We start from the raw sequence: 16,327 nt of genomic DNA on the forward strand, positions 1-16,327 counted from the left end.
TTGAGCTAGACAACACTGCCCTAAGAGAGCATAGGATTAAAAATAAAACCCCTTAAGATCTTAGCATCAGTATGTGTTTTGGTTCTAAGGGAGAAGAACAGTAAGGGCAAGGAAATGGGAGCTAAGTGACTTGCCTAAGATTATTGAGCTAGGAATTATCTGAGGTCAGATTTGAATCCATGACCCCTGTCTCTAGTCCTGACTCAATCCACTGACCCTGCCCCCAAGATCACATGATTTCAAAAGGTCCTCATGGACCACTTAGTTCAACCTCTTTATGTAAAGGATGAGTAAACTGATTCAAAGAGATGGGCATAATCAAGGTCTTATATGTGGTAAGTGATTGAGCTTGGATTTGAACCTGGGAGGCAGAAAAATGCTAGGGAAAATAGATTCTAGAGGTCCTGGATTCAAATCCCACTTCTGTTAGTTGAAATCTACATGATCTTGAACACGTAACTTGAACTCTCTGGGCCTTAGTTTTTTTACCTATAAAAAGAGGAGCCTATAACTCCGATGAGCTCCGAGGACCTGCCTACTTTGAAATCTATGATCCTGTGAACCAATATTGTTTGAGTCCAAATGAAGTACAGTTTCTACTATGACAGTTTTATGTTTAACACTGTAAATTCCTTGAAGGCAGAGATATCATAGATGCTTAATAAATGTTTACCGTATTGAATGGACATTTTTTCCTACCTTCTCTGAGAGTTAAATAGTAAGAAATATTAAGTAGAAAGATGGAGTAACAAAATTTGCATTTGGGGAAAATGGCAAAAACTGTCAGGGACAAGGAGTAGGGAATATGCCTTCAATTCAGCTGATGGTGTGTGCGGTGGAGACTCTAGGCCTGGAGGGTCTGTGTCTTGCCCCTGCCAGGAAGGAGTCGCCTTGAGGTTTGTCAGTGGCTACTTGATGGACGAGGGTCCTCTCTGGTAACTTCATGCATCAACTGACTACTCTTGCTAACTGTGTCCTATTTTGTGCTCTTTTGAAGGATGTAAAGTAATGCTGATACCCCCTGAACAGTCAGTGCCCTGGACAAAGCCTTCACTTTGTTATGGCTCTACATAAGCGACATTTAAAGCACACAGAAGAAAGAATTTCTTGACAATGAGGTTCATCAAAAATTGCAATTGGTAAGTAGAAAGAGGTTCCACAGTTGCCACCTTTGGATGTTTTCAAAAGCAATCTGTCAGGGGCAGTTAGGTGGCTCAGAGGATTGAGATCCAGGTCCTGAGTTCAAATATGGTCCCAGGCACTTCCTAGCTATGTGACCCTGGGCAAGTCACTTACCCCCATTGCCTAGCCCTTATCACTCTTCTGCCTTGGAACCGATACCCAGTATTGATTCTAAGATGCAAGAGGAGGGTTTAAAAAAAGAAAAGCAAATTGTCAATTCCTTGAAAGTGCTATACTGGGTGTGCAAGCCAGCCTGTGGGTTGATTTTAAGTAGGTTGATAGCAGCTGAGGTTGCTGAATAAAAGAAAGCACCAATGGTGAGGGCAAACCTGGAACCTTTTTTCTGGGTTGAAGATGACCTAGGAGGCTCCATACTGGATTGTGGTGGGCATTGGGGGTGAAGAAGAAATCAGGAGTAAGCCCTAGGTGAATTTCCCAGAGGATTGATGGGGCAGGGGGAGGGTGGCCATGCCATGATCCTCATAGAGATATTATATTCTTCTTTTCAGCCCACCTTCCAAGACTTCTCAATATCCAAGTATAACTCCTCTGTGGTGCTGCAAGTATGCCCTAAACAAGGTAGGCTGGGAGTGGGGTGATAAACTGAATTGTTCTATGCTCTAGAATGCTGTGAATTTAAGTGGGAATTAGATATAAAATAAGAGGAAACATTTGTACCCCACTTAAGAAAACTATAGAATTCCTTTCTAAGTAAATGCTAACTAACCCCACAACTCAATTATTTTGCATATGGTTATAGCCACCTAAATACCCCAAATATATGACCCATTCTGGAATTAACTCTAGGTGAGGTTATAGGGCAGTTATGGTGAAACTTTTCGAGACCCATGCCCTGCCCTGCCCCTCCAGCCCCCTGTGCAGAGCACCCTGTGACTGTCCCCCCTTGCCCCAGAGAAGGGGGAATTGGGCTTTGGGTAGAGGAGTGGGTGAAATGAAAAAATGTCCTCAGTGAAGTAGAGAGGGAGAAGGGTGAAGTTCCCCCAAGTCTCTCTGTCTTTCTAATAAGGAACTCTGATGGGTGATGGCTTGCATGCCCACAGAGAGGGCTCTGTGTGACCTTATTGGCACATGCGCCATAGGTTTGCCATCATCGTTATAGGGGATCCTTTTAAATTATGTCATCTTTTAAAAGGAAATCATCTTCTCTCAAGAGTAAGCCCTTATACAGAAAGAACTGTTTAATAGAGGTGGGCAAAGAGCATCATAAACCAAAATTTAAAGAAAATTAACTTCTATTTATTATCAGGATTAATCTTTCATCTGCAATTGTCTTAAATGTAACATAAACTTGGTACTCTAATCCCTATATTTCATGGTTTTATAGTAATAGAAAAAGAACCATTTGCTGAAGAAAATGTTTGCAACAATTTGCATGCTCAACTGTAGGGGGAGTGAATATTCATAATAGGAAAAATTTCATTGCATCCAGTGAACCTAATGGTTACTGGAGATTTGTAAACTTGTAAATATGATCAAAATATAAATATTGGTGTGTTCCTAAGATTGCATATTATGTGTGTTATTAAATCATAAAAAACCCCCTCAACTTTTACCGCAATCAGGTTTTGGAATGCTCAATATCCCTCCAACGTTTAACTAGAACACTTTTTTTTTCCTGGGTGCAAATGGATATATTAATTTCCATAAAAGTGTTATCTTTTTTTACAGTATATTTAATTTAGATCCAGTTTCTATTTCCACTAAAATAATTGCTTATAATACACAGACTCGATTTTATATGACTAATTAGAACAGTGCATGGGAAAAAAATAGGTTTGCAGGTAATATTGAAATTAAATATGTTAATCTCTACCTCAGTGTGCACATTTTATATGAGCCTTAATTTGCCATATAAATTATAGTTCTGTGTTTATAAGGTGCCCTTGAAAGAGTGTCCTATTTTTGAGCATAATACCATGGGGAAACAAATATACAGAGCTGTTGGCTATAGACTAAACTTGCATAAATTAAGAGGAATGCCGTTGGTAAGTGGGGTACCTTGCTTTTTAAGCACTTGGAATCTTTAACACTGGGTTTGGAGCTTTTTAATGTATTTTGGGGGTATTGTTACTAATATTAAGATAATAAATAATATTTAGTTTCAATATCACACCCTTCAGCCAGGGCATAAATTCATTTTGAGTGCTGGGGTTGAATTAATGTATAATAAACATACTGCAGTTTGCTATCAGGAATTCTGGATGAAATGCAGGGAGTCGGGTTTTTGTTTATGCATTAGCACTGCCAGTCTTGCTCTGTTTAATTTTAGCTATTTATAAAATTGCTCTATTGACAGTCCTGTTTATTTTAATGTGATTGCTTTAAGGTTAACCGGGAATGGGGCGGGTATGGTGATGTGGGGCTGTGTTTGCTGAGCTGGGGTGTTGGTTTACGAATACCTACCCTAAACAAAATCCCTTTCACCGTTGTCCACTGGAAACGAAGACCCTCAGCTAGCTTAATGGAGTGTGTTGAAGTGTTTGTTTCTTATGGAGTTGAGACCTCAGTGGAAATTTGGAGCTATAGCGTATCTCAGAGAGAAGTTGGGTTGCACTGGATGTGGGCGTCCCAATGATATTGCTAGACAGAGACAGACTGGAATCTGGTAGCAGCAACTATTGCCAGCTGCTTTTGAGTGTAATGAAAACCATATTTCAAATGTTATTTTTGTTTAACAGGTAAGGAATGTGGCTCATTCCCATGTAGGACATTTGTTGAAACACAGGCTTGGAAGAGTTGTGATTTAAAAATAGTTCTAGATCAGTGAGCCTGAAGAGGTCAGTGCCAAGAATTCCCAGAAAAAAAGGCACGCTTGAGAGCCACAGCAGTAGTAGGAACATTAGGGAAAGTTATGATGACTTTAATTTCCACGGTTTCATAAGTCACCAGTAACAATCACAAGAGTTGCCAATTTTTAAATGTCTGACCTTGCGATGCTCACGGACTCCACTGGAGGCCATGGACAAATACTATGAATTCCAAAGACATTTTTTGGGTGCTTTTGTTACAGTGAAATTTGGTAGTAGAGGCCATTGCTTCAAACCAATGGGGCATTGGCTGTGGCATGTCCCCAAACGTTAGAGAGATTTAAACGTTAATGTATCTGATCTGTAACAAGAGGAGGTGTGGGGAAGTGGAGAGAACCCTGAACTTGGAGTCAGGAAGATGGGGTTTTATAGTCCGTCTCTCCCCTCAACTATATCTCTGATCCACCACTTCTAAGATGTGCCTCTTGGAGCTGGGTTCCTTGGACTTTTGTAGAGCAAGGCTTTGCTAGGTAAGGACTTCCCATTTGTCTTAAGAGATGGCTTTATTTAGATTTTGTTTTGAACCAGACTTGTGATTTCATTGCTGTAGGGAACTCCAAATAAACTACTGCCAGCACTGATCCCTACTTGTTCTACAGTTCAGTTGCCTGGGGCAATAAGAGATGGAATGACTTGTCCAGGGTCATACAGTCCAGGCAAATCTTCTGGACTTTGAGCCTCTTCTCTGTACCTCCATCACTTATAAAGCACTTTCCTTATGCCAATAGTATAAAATCAGCTATGCATCTGAGGGGATTAAAGCAGAAGAGGTTAGGTAATTTGTCCACAATCACATATATGGTGAGGGTCAGAGTCAAGTCTGGTCTTGTGGACTAAATGTCTGCAGTTCTTACTACTTCCACTATATCGCCTCTCTCCATTATTTTTTAGTTATCATAGAGAGTATGCAGACTCTCTGCTAAACTCTGGGGGTATAAAAAGAGAGAAAAGACAGCTTCTGTCCTCATGGAACTTAACAATCTAATAGGGGAGACAATGTACAAAAAATATAGAGATAGATAGATACAGGATGAATAGGAAATAATTTTCAGAGGGAAGGCATTCGAATTAGGAGGAGTTGGGGAAAGTTTCCTATACAATGTGGTATTTTCACTGGGAGTTGAAGGAGGGCAAGGAGCAAAGGAGAGAGAACATTCCAGGTATGGAGAACAGCCAGAAAGAATGGGGGAGCCAAGTGATGTCTTATTCATAGAACAGTTGGCAGAATAAATGTCTGATTGATTTAGTAACATAGCTTTAACTAGAAATCTTGGCACCTGGGACAATCATCACTACACATTCTAGGGGAGGGAAGAGATCTTAGATTTTTGGAGGGATGTCGATAGAGACTCACAGGAATCATCCACAGGAAGAGCAGCCCCTTTGAATGGATTAATCTGGGATACTTCAAGGCTATCAGAGTAAAACTAACTAGCTGTGTGGGATGGTAGAAATGAAGGCAGCTTGGGTTGAAGTAGGAGAGGAATTCACTTGCAATATGGCAGCTGGATGAGGGAAATTAGCCAAAGTTGCTTGATAGTTATCTTAACTAATTATTCTGGCTTTTCTTTCTTTCTTTTAAAAATTTATTATTTATGTATTTTTAAACATTGTTTTGCTTTGAATTTTGAGTTCCAAATTCTCTTCTTCTTTCCCACTACTCCCCCACCCACTAAGAAGGAAAGCAAAATGATATCAATGAATTAATTATGCATGTGGAATCATGCAAAACATATTTCCATATTAGCCATATTGTGAAAAAATAAAGAAAGCAAGAAAATTATACTTCAGTTTTCACTCAGATTATCAGTTCTCTCTCTGAAGGTGGATAGCTTTTTTCATCATGAATTTTTTGGAATTGTCTTGGATCATTGTATTGATCAGAGTAGCCAAATATTTCAGATGATCATTATTACAACCTTGCTATTATTACACACAATGGTCTCCCAGTTCTTTTCCCTTCACTTTGCATCAGTTCACCATATAGGTGTTGCCATGTTGTTGTTTTTTTTCTGAAACCAGCTCCCTTTTCTTATGGCATAGTAGTATTCCATTATAGTCACATACCATGATTTGGTCAGGCATTCCTGAAATGATGAACATTCTTTCAGTTTCCAATTCCTTGCTTCCAAGGAAAAGAGTTGCTACAAATTTTTTTGTAGATATAGGTCCTTTACCCTTTTCTTTGGTCTCTTTAGGGAGCAGACCCACTACTGGTATTGCTAGGTATGTGCAATTTTAAGGCCCTTTGGGTATAGTTCCAAATTGTTCTTCAGAATAGTTGGACCAGTTACAAATCCACCAAAAGTGTATGTGTACCTATTTTTTCCACACCCCTTTCATCATTTGTCATTTCTAATGGTGTGAATTCTCTTTCTAACTTTAACTCTATGATTTTATGATCCTTCTAGCTATAAATATATTATATACTATGATTAGCTTGAGGCAATCGGAAGTAATTGATAGAGAGCTAAGTTTTAGAATATAAGAAGTTCTGAGTTCAGTTTCTCCTGACACAGCTTGGCTCTATGACTCTGGCAAAGTAATTTAACTTGCTATCTCATCCCTCCCCACCTTACTCATTACCACCCCCCTCCCAATGCCCCAGATATCAACCTAAGGGTATGAATTGTAGATGCTGGCCTTCACTAGCAAAGAGTTAGCCTATCTGGAGTTTCTTATACCAAGGAAATTACAGGATGTTTCAAAAAAGAAAAAAAAAGAGGAGGAAAAGAAAGAAGGAGATGAAGAAAAAGGAGAAGGAAAAAGAGGAGAGGAGAAAAAGAATAAAGAGGAGAGAAGAAAGGAGGAGTAGGAAAAAGAGAAGAAAGAGGAACTTGCAATTGTAAAGTCTAAATGTCTATTTAGGTTTTTGGATTGGGATTAGTTCCCCTGAATTAGGAAGTTAAATTCAATCTGGGAGATAAAATCTAGGACAAAAAGCCCTCTGTCTCCATTTTTATAAGGGCAAATATGAGCATTGAGGGGTAGCCTTGGAGGGTCAAAGTGACAAATCTGTAGCAGGCAGCATCAGACATCCCTCTTCCCTCCACCCTCCCCATCTTGCATTTGATGAAAGTGAATAGGTTTATGGGCTTGTTCTATATATAACCATGGAAACTGAGGATATCTGTTAGAGGTTAATAATGATATAATGTAATAGGACTGGACCCAGGATTTTATTGGATTTAGGGACCCTCAGATAGGGAAACTCCCTTTACCAATGCAGCTTAACACCTTCTTTCCAGTTTTCCAACAGTTTTAGAGAGTTGCTTTGAGCATTAAGAGGTCAAGGGCATTGCCAGGGTTATATATCTAGTAGATATCAGAGGCAGGACTTGAGTCCAAGTTCTCCTGGTTCCAAGGCCAGCTCTCAATCCATTACTCCATGATGTGTCAAAGATTAAATGGCCTGATAAAAATGGAGATAGTATACACACATACATAGAGAGAGAATCAACTATAAAATCATGAAGACTTGGATTCAAGCTCTGCCTATTTCTCATACTGGCTATGTATAAGTTATTAACCTCTTGTGGCCACTCAGCAGCTCTTTAGTACTATAAAGTTAGATCTACAACTCTATGATTCTAAGTATTAAATTCTTAGTATATGGCAAAGACAAAAATGAATCAGTCCTTAGTCTCAAGGACTTTGTGCTCCATAGCTAGAGCTAACACACAATATATAATATAAATATTAGTTAAAATAATATGTATTAAGAGAAGTTAATAAATATAATATGAAGCAAATATAAGTATAGATGCAATATAAATAGAAGTAAATTAATTATAAGTCAAAACCATATTATCACCTAACTCCTAACATAGGTGTTTGTGGCCAGCAAATTAAGACTTGTGACCTTGTCAGCTTCTAGTTATATATTATGCTGGTGTTATTCCTGACTGAAAATGCTTATCCAGGGTTCCCTTGAACCCTGGATGATCTCAGAACTCTTCTCTTGAAAAATAATCCCAGTTACCCTTTGCTAGCTGGGTTATGTTTTCCAAGTCCTGCTGTGCTGGCTCTGCCCTTCTCTTTTGACTCCAAATTTAAGTATCAATCTTTGAGTGCTTTGGCCCAATGGGATCTGCTTCATTCCAAGGCTCCCGGTAAAGTCTGGGATGTTATTATCTCAGCTACGTCTCAGCTTCACTCCTTTAGTTTTAAAGAACCCAGGTTAGGTCGCCTATCTTTGTTGAAATTCTGCAATATGCAATTTAAAGTTAGATTGACCTTCAAGCTGACAAAGTAAAATAAACAGTTTTATAAATGAAAATGGCTAATCTGAAATAGATCACAGCTAAGAACTTCATTTTTTATTCATTCTCTTCATACAAGGTCGATATCATACAAGTGAATATCTAATATTGTTCTCCTGAGTAGGGTGGGCTGAGGATGCCAGTTAGAGGGAATTAATGATATGACAAACTGGAGCAAACTGTACTATATTTTTTTATTATCCTTTATTTTAGAGAGCAATTGTATTTAAATTAAATATTGCCCAATTTTATTTTCAAATTAGGCATCCTACTCCATAAAACATTTACCATAAAATTTCCCTTCTTTGGAAAGGTCTTTGAGGGAAGTGGTTACAGTGTCAGAAATCAGCATGTCTATATCACTTAACCCCTTTACACTATATGCCCCAAATCTTCCTCTCTTTGGTGACATTGTCATTCTGGAGAACTCATCATTCTGCAGTCCTCCTTTTCCAATTGGTAACATCCCAGGCCTGCCATTTCAGGAAGGACTTCAGCCATATTTTATCTCATTCAAGCTGAGACTCTCTGTGACTCTTCCTTATCAGCTACATCACCTCATAAGGATGCCCTTTTTCTTGCCTCCTTTCCTTTGCAGTTACTCTTTATTTGTAGTCCTGAATTAGAATATAAACTCCTTACAAGCTGAAATTTTCATTCATGCTTATATTGCATCCCCAGAACTTAGCAAAGTGCCTGGCACATAGTAAATGATCAATAAATGCTATATCTTTTTCTATCTATCTATCTATCTATCTATCTATCTATCTATCTATCTCCTTCACTCTCTCAGTCATCTGTTGTTCTTTCTCCCTCCTTTCCCTTCTCTCCTATCTCTCTCATCTCTCTCCCTTCTTCCTTCTATTTCTCCTTTTTTCTCATCTGTTTTTCTTTTTTCTACCTTCCCCTTTATCCTCCTATCCATCCATCATCTATCTTTCTATCTATCTATCTATCTATCTATCTATCTATCTATCTATCTATCTATCTATCTGTCTGTCTGTCTGTCTATCATCTACCTCTGTCTGTTATCTATCAGATCTGAAAGACTTCAAGAAGACAGCAACATGCCACTGGAGATACTCATTCTGCCATATCCCTGTCTCTTTGTTACTTTCTCATGGGCTCCATTTCATCAAAAAAGGAGGAAAAATCTGTTAATGGAGCTGGCCAGTTGCCAGGCAAAATATAGTGGAAGAAACAAAAACTTTTACAGAAGTCTCAGGAAATGTCTGAGTATTGAATGTCTGTCTCACAGCTCCCTTATAGAAAGTCGGTGTCAAATCACAGACTATAAGACCAAATCTCATTCTCTAAATTTCAGGAGGGTTATTTGCCCAGGGTCATTGAGCTAATTGTCAGAAGCAGGATTTGAACTTGGGTTTTTGTGATTCCAAGCCCACTACTAACCACTGTCCCACCTAACTGCCTTAATAGTAGATAGCATGTATAAAGTGCTTTGCAAATCTTAAGGCACCATATAAATGCTAGCTCTTCATCTTTTATGGTTGTTGCTATTATTATTATCCTAGAAGTAGCCTGGTTTTCTGAATAGACTGCTGAGCTTTGGAGGCTTGGGTTCAACCATATATTCTGAAAATGACTAGTGGTGAGATCCTTGGCAAGGCAGTCTCAATTCTGTGCCCTTCCAACAAGAAGTTCCTAGAACTTACCCTACTGGTTGGCATAGACACTATATCCCTGCCCTCAAAGGTCTAATGACATTACTGAACCTTAGATGGGCTTACAATAGGATTATTAGCTATGTAGTGAAACCCCAAATGAAATTCCCAAATAAACTGATTTTAAAAAAGCAACAGAAAAATTCCAATGAGAGAGACTAATTTCGAAAGGGTCTAAGGGCTGATCTGAGTGCATGAGCTGATTCCTGACTTCTCAGGTTGCATCCTGCTTTCTTTTATGCTTAGGGAGCTCTTGGAGCATTGGACTTCAATGCTGCAGTAGCAATTTTTTATGCCAACATTCGTAGTTAATTTTCAGGAAGAGAGACAACCAGAACCCTTTGTTTGATTTAGAAGTCTCTGGAGACCACCCTAAGCCTCTGACCAGCTCCTCCCTTTAACACTCTCTTGTGGAAATACAAATCCAGAGGTTCCAGAATCCAGATGGCCTAGGAATCCTCTATTACCCAGCATGAGCTGGTAGAAAGAGGGAGAAATGTGCATGTGTTGAGAAGAATCATTGAAAAGCCCAAATGTGGACAAGGTGATGCCTGAAACCACACAGGGCTGATGGGAGGGGGAGCAGACTTCTAGAGCAGTGACTTGAAAAAAAAAGAGACAAAGGTTCTATCAGCAAGTCAAATTCTCCATCTAGCCTTTTCCCTCTATCACCATTAAGAGACTTGCAGAGATCCACAGTCTTTAAAGGGCAGACAGCATGGAAGAACCATCATGTACAATTTAAAGTAGCAGCTAAAATTGGAATGGTCACAAGAAAGCCTGTTTCCTAGCAATTAAATTGACAAGCTGTCTATGATTACCCTGGGGAACTTGGCAGCTGAGTGATAAAAAGACTACAGAGTGCCAAAAGGTCTAACACAACTTACTAGAGGGACAAAGCCTGCATCTGCTTAATATACTGATTGGGAAAGTTGGGGAAGACACCAGCTAAATTAGCTGAGTGGAGATGGCACCGGCACCTCTTGCCTCTAACAACCCTTTGAAGTGATTCGTGTTTGTGGGAAACCCCTCCCTGGAAACGACCTGTAAATACCAGCAAGCATGAAAAATTAGTGTTTCAAAATTCACTTATCTTAAGACCTGACACCCTTGCAAGGGCCCATCCTGAGAGCTGACTAGTTAGAATGAGCAGAAGTTTTATAAAGGAATAAAAAAGAAAACACTGCCCACCCTTACCTTACCTAATATGAGAAACCATGGGTGTGGCATATCTCTTATACATCCATGGAGTTCTAGTGTAGAAATTTATAGAGGTAGAGAATCTTGGGGAGATGGTGGTGAATGGACGGTCAAGGAGATAGAAAGGGAAGCCATCCCCTAGGATTTCAAGGGAAGAGGATCCCATGAGTTGGGAGAGTCTGAATGAAAGGCAATAGGGGAAAAAATCAAATGAAATCCTTCCATTTGGGGGTATTCATTTGGGGAAAAGGAGATTCCCCCCCCCCCCACTTCAACCTTGCTTTCATATCATATGCTCTATTTCTTAGAAGACTGAAAGCATGCTTCAATTGGAGGGAAAATAATTTGATGGACCCCCTTTTTTCTGGCACCTTCCAGGACCAGAAGCTAGTGTCAAAACAATAAGACTATTGGACCTCGAGTCAGGAAGACTTGGGTTTGAATCTGGTTTCTGCCACTTTTTCGATTTCATGAGCCTCAGTTATTGTAAAATGGGGATAATCAAATCATTCATCCCTTCCTTACATGGTAGGTATGAGGCACAAAGGAGATAATTCTGATAGAGATTTCCAAACCTTAAAAACTTATATAACTACCAACTATTATGATCATATCATTCATAACACAGTAGTATTATAATGATCTCCTTTCTTACCTCTCCAAGATTCTTGAAGCTTAAGCTCTGCCTTCTATAGGAACCTCTCTTGGTGCCTACAGCTGGGAATGTCTTCCCCCTAAAGTTACTTTCAGTCACTTTTCCTGACCCCCTTTAGGGTTTTCTTGGCAAAGATACTGGAGTGGTTGGCCATTTCCTTCTCCAGTTCATTTTATAGATGAGGAAACTGAGGCAAACAGGTTTAAGTGATTTGCCCAGGGTCACATAACTAGTTATTTAACTTCTACCCATATCTTGTATATGCCTATTTAGTTACATTTTATTTGTGCCATTAGGATGTAATCTCCTTGAACCCAATTCTCCCCCCCGAACCCCCACCTGCCACCATTGTACCACCTATTTCCCTGCAAATGGCCACCCTACAGAGTTCCCTGGAGTATTTGTCCTTGTCCATAAAGTTAGTATGTGTCCGTGGCAAATCTCTCTGACTCCCAAGCTTACCCTCTATCATCTACCATGTTGCCTCTCCTAAGTAGAGTTTTGGAACTAGGATTACTTTACATTTCACTCTTGCTTTGGTTTCTGAATCAAAGCTTTCCCAATTCTTTGGCCTCTACTAGCTGGTCTTTGAGGGGGGAACATGTCCATTTCACAGATGCATTTGAGATCCTGGCTCAAAAGACAGCCAAAGAGATAGATTCCTGTTGGTGCTTCATATCTTATAAAGATCTAACAAACATTGAGAGGGAAACAATTTTGATGGAGCTTTGGAGCATCTTAAGGCTTTAGAAACCTCAAAACATGGAAAATGGAAGTTATGTGCTAATGTGTTTTTGTCCCAAGATACTGGGGCTGAAGGTGCCCTGAGTTATATGGTACTATGTGAGTCCTTCCAGTGGTACCAGCTAATTCAAGACTTCATATATTGCATTATTCATTAATATATTGTAGAGATAATGGCCATTTTCAACAACAGCCAGCAGCATCGTGTTCTTCCAAAAAGGAAGTCTGGGATTTTTCCAATTCTGACTATCCTGAGTAATAGTAATAAGGATTAGCCTGGATAATTGAAACCTATAGAGAATCACAAAACCTAATTTTATAGTTTCATTCTCCTCCCTCAGCAAAACTTATATTCACACTAATAACATAGTTAAATTGCCCAATTCGATTTTTATCTGTTTTGCTTCCCATACTTTAGTTGAAGTGTCATTGAATGACTAAACAGTCAAATGGCAAGAGAATGAGAGAGAAGAAAAGGCTCAGGTCCTCTCCCCAGTGCGTGAGCAAGCAAGAACTGGTTAGATCAACCCATTTGTTTATCTTACTTTGATATATGGTTTCCCCAACAGGAGCAATCAATATATTTTTTTAATGATAAGGACACAGAATTCTTTTTAAATGATGGTAGAAAAATGTCCACACCAATGCATTTTTTTTGGTTCACAATCTCAGGGATGCCCATCTTTTGGACAGGAAAAATTTCTTTTGTTATTGATAAACTTCTTTTAAGTCTACCACTTAAAGGATAAGGATATTGAATTTTTAAGGAAAGAAACATAAAGACTTCTGTATATAATGCTTTAGATAATTCTTATTAGAACATCACCACATCCTTACAAGTGAGGTACTGGGGTATGTCTGCTCTACAAGCTTCTTGGAGCCACAGACACCAAAGGTGGATGAGCAGTTCTGGAAAGGGTTCAGTAAGCCCCCACACCAGCAGTGCTTGTCTTCCTTGAACACTCCACATTCTCTGGCACAATGGGTAGTGACGATTCTAATGGCCATGAAGGCACTGTGCTGCTCTTAAGCCCCATCAGACACTGTCAAGGTCAATCACTGCATCCTGGGCTATTGCCAGTCTTCTTGATTTGTCTTGTCATTAGACTTCCACGACTCTAGAAGAGAGTGAGGCTCATGACTCTGTGACTCTGCTGCACTTAAATCCAATTCATGTGCAGGTCTAAACATGTTGTTGTTTCATTTGTTTCAGTCCAGTCTGACTCTATGACCCCATTTGGGGTTTTCTTGGCAGTGGTTCACCATTTCCTTCCCTAGCTCATTTTACAGATGAGGAAACTGAAGTAACAGGGTCAAGTGACTTGCTCAGGGTCTCACACATAGTAAGAATCTGGGATCAGAAATGAATTTGGGAAGAGGACTCTATCTACTGCTCCACCAATCTGCCTAATAATAATAATAATAATGATGATGATGATGATGATAATAACTGTTATTTACACAATATTTTAATGTTTGCAAAATGCTTTCTGTGTATTATTTCTTTTGTTCCTCACAACAGCCTTGATTGGGTCTCCTCAGCATCATCTGTAACCCCTCCTCATTCGGAGTTGTTGTGAGGATAAAATGAAATAATATGGAGAGGTTGAGCGATTTGTCCCTGGTCACATACAGAGTTAAGTGTCTGAGTCAGAATTTGAATTCAGTTCTGCTTCAGGCCAAAGCCCTATCCATCACACCTTTTGTATACCCCAGGTACTACTGACTATTGTTTACATGAGGTGATATTATCCTTATGGTACATGGATCCATGGATCCACATAAACACTTCAATGGTGGTCAAGATAGTATTGGGGGTAATGCCAAAATACACTTGAGACTGGTGTTTCAGAATGGCTTGAAAGCTCACTATCTTCCGGAGAACTAGGCATTTGTCCATTAAAATTTTCAACCAGGGGGTATTAAAAAATGAAAGAAAGCTATTCAGTCTTTCCCAGCTCTACTTTCTCATCACTTCATTGCAAAGCAGGATTACTTAGAAAAAGGTAGTGCTAGACTAATGGCTTTCCAAAGCTCATTCATTAAAATCAGCTTGACTGAATCTGACTTTTGTGTGTGTGTGTGTGTGTGTATTACATTTGTGTAGCTTGGAAATGGCCAAGCGGTAGGTGTCCTTTCCTAGTGGGGGGAAGAGAATGCATTTCTTAGATGGGATGGAGAGGGCTGAGTGACATTTTAGGGTAAACTTCCAATTGATAAATTAGAAAAGGGAAGGAGCAAAGGACATTAGGATGGAGTCTTTAAAGATCCTTTCCTAGCCCATGATTCTGTGATTCTAATTTAGGACTCCTCTGGACTTAATAAAGACTCATTTTTATTTTTACATGATAGAAGCCATTCGATGAAGTGACTATTCCATTGCTGACTTTGTGATAAATAAATGAAAGTAAACTTAGGCAAAGTCTAACGTGTGCTCTGGTGTTTGGTGCTGAGTGGATTTCTAACAATTAAGAGAAAGAATGGATAAACTATGAGAGGTAAACATTTATTAACCACCTACTATATGCCAAGCACTGTGCTATGTGATTTGGATACAAAGGAAGGAAAAACACAGATATTATTCCTGAAGATCTCCAGTTTAATGGGAGAGATCATAGATTTAAATCTAAAATGAACCTTAGAGGACATTGAGTTCAACTTTTTTTTTTTTTATTAACTGAGGAGGAAATGGAGTCACAGGAAATTGACATGACTTACTCAGGATCATATGTAGTAAGTTTTTAGGTAGAATTTGAATTCAGGTCTACTCATGGCTTAAAATTCTCCTGGTAAGTCAGGCCAAGTGACTAGGACTTAAGAATAAAATACTTATAGCATAAACATAAACGCATTTGATGAGAAATAAAGTGAGCAGTTGTCTAAAGAGATTGACATTTATATCCAGTAAATCCATATACTACATTAGATTAAAAAGACACTTTATTTCCTCCATGAATTTTTCTATAGTGTAAGCAATATGTATCTTGTTTCACAACCTGATGAACAGAGAAATATGTATTATATGATAATTTACATACAACCAATATCATATTACCTGCTTTCTTTGAGACAGGATAAAGGTTTGAGGGAGGGGGAAAAAAAGAATGAGACATAGACTTTTGGACATAGCTAATGTGAGAGTTTGTTTCTCTTGGACAAGCATTATTTATTGCATATTTATACAAATCATATGTATTATATTATTATATTATATATTATTATATTAACTATAAAAATAAATGGTAGCAAAAAGACATGTAAAGAAAGATAGGAGCAAAACAGGTAAACACTTTTGGATGAATATAAAAATGTTGCAATTTGTATTAAAAATCTTGGAATTAACAATAAATAGACTAGTCCAAAAAAAAGAAAGGAAGGAATGAGAGAAAGAAAACAAAGAAAGAGAGGACAAAAGAAATAACTTAAACTTTTAAATAATCTGTTTAGGACAAGAGGAAGATTTTAAAAAAATGAATAGAATTGTTGTTTAAGATGGATAGGATGACAATAGTAGATGAAGAGGAAAAAACATAACTATTATTATTTGTTTGTTTCCTCTCTTAAGGAAATAATCTCTAAATCAAGGATGGAACCAAAGTGCTTAATGAAGAGCAAAAGCCCAAAATTCACAAAATAACAAGAAAGTTTTTGGCTCTTCCCTTGCTTCCCCTTCCCTTGCCTTCCCTTCTTTTTCCTCACTTCTCTTCTCTTCCCTTCTTTTTCCTCCCTTCCCTTCCCTTTTTCCTTCCTTCCCTTCCCTTCTGTCCCTCCCAT

The 16,327-nt window shown here is 38.7% G+C and overlaps 1 long non-coding RNA gene across 1 annotated transcript in view; it reads left to right on the forward strand.

The window, feature by feature from the left end:
• The window catches only part of LOC130457077 (uncharacterized), a 37,582-nt gene extending 21,261 nt beyond the window's left edge, over window positions 1-16,321 (forward strand). Inside the window, exons 6-8 of the long non-coding RNA XR_008916073.1 lie at window positions 998-1,139; window positions 1,692-1,761; window positions 16,119-16,321. This is a non-coding gene — a long non-coding RNA (uncharacterized LOC130457077). The remainder of the gene's footprint in view (window positions 1-997; window positions 1,140-1,691; window positions 1,762-16,118) is intronic.
• Window positions 16,322-16,327: the final 6 nt, after the last annotated feature.

Source organism: Monodelphis domestica, chromosome 2 (genome assembly GCF_027887165.1).
Source record: "Monodelphis domestica isolate mMonDom1 chromosome 2, mMonDom1.pri, whole genome shotgun sequence".
NCBI lineage: Eukaryota > Metazoa > Chordata > Mammalia > Didelphimorphia > Didelphidae > Monodelphis > Monodelphis domestica.